Source organism: Desmodus rotundus, chromosome 3 (assembly GCF_022682495.2).
Source record: "Desmodus rotundus isolate HL8 chromosome 3, HLdesRot8A.1, whole genome shotgun sequence".
NCBI classification, from domain to species: domain Eukaryota; kingdom Metazoa; phylum Chordata; class Mammalia; order Chiroptera; family Phyllostomidae; genus Desmodus; species Desmodus rotundus.
The window spans coordinates 127,602,252-127,605,234 of NC_071389.1; positions in this window are offsets into that span (position 1 = coordinate 127,602,252).

Below are 2,983 nucleotides of genomic sequence, written 5' to 3' on the forward strand. Positions count from 1 at the left end.
ATGTACTGATTTCTCTGGCATTCAAATGATTCAGCTACAAGTAGAATTTGAACAGATTCCAAATGCACAACTGTCGAATTCATAAAAAATAGCAAAAAATCTCAAGTAAAAATAATTTAGGCTTTGCCTTGAATAGCACTGACTGTTACCTGAAAAAAATCGAAAGTGTTCGGTTAATGTTTTATTTTTCCAGTGCTAATATTTGACAAGAACTAAGCACTTTCATTTCATGCACAGATGTTCCCACCAGGTTAGCACTGATAATCCAGAAACTGTTACCAGTTAGTGCTACTATCAGATCCAAAGAAAATCTCAAAATCACTTCAATTGATATTGCAAGGTTCATCAGCACAGATTTGACTCACTGAAGTAGTGTAATGTAGACGGGTTGAGCTCAACTGTAAAGTCAGGCCTCAGTTCTCATCCTGGCCCCATCGCCGACTAGCTGTGTAAACCTCACCAACGCTCTTTTCCTCATCCGTGGAGTTTTTTAAAAAGCCAATTTTACAATGCTGTTATAAGAATTAAATAACTCATGGAATATACACTATTATGATTCCTGTTTGGGGGAATATTACATTCTACACAATATCACTGTGTTATCACTCCACGCAGTTGTAAGAAAATTACACACAGACCGTACACTCTACCAACCTCCTACTAAGACTTTTGCAGAACCGCCCTCGTTCTGAGAATTACAGAAGACATGGGCGCAACGTCAGGTCATGAAAGCTGATATATTTAAGAATCTGCACAATCCCAACTCAAGTAGCAGGATGTCCCATGGGATGTGAGAATGAAAGCCACTTCTTCAGCAACCAGGAGCCAGAGCTGTGTCTTCCACTCACCTAAGACTCTCAAGCAGACCTCCTCTTACAGTGCATGGAGTCAACAATCTAAGCCAATCCACTCTCGCCAAACTTACTCAGTACAATAGATCAAAGTAAAACAAAATATGTCTCTAAGCACAATACAGAAATGCATGCATGTCCTTATTCTTCTGCCTTCGCAGTATTGCTTAGCAACCCAGAACATCTTATCTGTGGTTTTTTATAAGTGCAAAAATGGCTTTTTGAAAGCTAATGTCGTTGAAAGATGTTACAGGTAAAGACTTAATGAACTCAAGTTAAACATTTTGGGCTAGAATACTTATGGTTGATGTATTATATTTTTATATGGCATCTTTCATGCTATTTGCTTGATGCTTAGGCTGATAACTGAATTAATGATATGATAGTCTCATTCCTACTTTATAAATTAGTGGCCAAAAAATAATTTGTTTAACATTACTTTGATACTTTGCAGATGTCTGGTTCCCCTTCAAACATAAATTTTAAGCTTTAACACCTGTTGAAAACCCTTACACAAGTCAATAATCTCAGTAAGAATTGCAAAATAATTCTAATTCCATCATTCTTTCTATATTCTGACTTTCTTCAGTAAACTAGAGCTTGTCTTTATTACCTGGAGCTATTTGGTTACCCTCACCTATGGTTCCTACAGGGAAGGAAAAATAAATAGTAATTGTTTATTTTTAGTTACTAATTTTTATAGTAAGGATATTTTGGGAACTAATGGGAAAATCTGAATTTGGCTTTTAGGTTAGATGAAAATTTATTGACTTGGGAAGGTAGAGATTGTTGATTTTAAAAAAGTAAATAGGTTACAAAACTGCACATTGAATATGATGCCATTTTGGTTTAAAATACATATTTATTTATTTGTATGCAAATATAGGGACAATTAAAGGTACACAATAAGCTGTTAACAGTGGTAATCTCTGGATAAGGAATACGATTGTTTTTATTTTCCTATTTTGCTTATATTTAGTTTCTGACCTACCATGCATATACTATGTTTATAATAACAAACGGTGATTTTCAAAAAAATCACTATTTTCTACTGAGCCTACACATAGTTTCTGAATCATTATCAGCACAAGCATGTGTGTTTCAGCACGGGGGGTGGGGGGGGCCCTGCCAGAGCACCAGCCTAGCTGGTTACTTCTGCAAAGCCTCTTTCCGCCTTCTGACTGACTTTGTCTCTGCGTCTTAACCATGGCCCTTAAGGGCTGCCTTAGAACTAGATCCGCATAGCCTTTCATTCTAGGAGTGGTCGCCAACTGGCAGCTCCTTTGTATGCCTCTTGTCTGCTTTGGGGCAGAAATTCTCTTTTTCTTTAGTTTTTTTTTTTTTTTTTTTTTTTTTTTTTTTTTTTTTTTGTCATCGTACTCTCTTAGCTTCCCTCTTACCTTTCTGGCTGCTCCTCAGTCTCCTTTGCTAGTTTATCTTTCTGTATTTTTTTTGCTCCAAATTCCATACTCAGCCCCTTTCTCCTTCCACTCTGTATATCTTCCTAGAAAAAGGAGGGAAATGAATCTTGTGTTCTTATTTTTTTAATCTACCAACTCTGTCTCTAGCCAAGTCTGCTCCCCTGAGCGGCGTGGTCGCACGTTTACTCACTAATGACTGTGGCGCCCCGCTAGGTGCTTCGCCACAAATACATTGAATATCTGAAACTTAAGTCACCATCGCTATCCATTAATTTTTCAATAGTCACTGAGTGACTTTTGAGAATCACATTATGCTAGGAACTGAATATACGCTATACTGAGTAAAACGGGCATGGCTGGTAATTAAATTGAAGCAGTTAATAGAGGCCAGACCCTGCAGGAGGCTGCGGGGCATGGTTAGAGTCTTAATTCTATTCAGAGTGCACGCACACCAGGTTGTTTTTAGCAGGTAAGTGACCTGACCAAATGTGCTTTTTAAAAAGATCACTGTAGCTTCTCCTTAAGGACTTGATGAGGGTAAAGGGGAAGCAGAGAGACCAGATATTAGGGCTGAAGTCCAGACAAGAGCTAAATGTGGCTTCAGCTAGGATGGAGCTATGTGTTGGAGAAAGAATTAGTAAGTTTTGATATTGGCTTCATTTTGAGGTTGAAGTAAAAGGGAAGAATATATGTATATATTTAGGTGTTTTG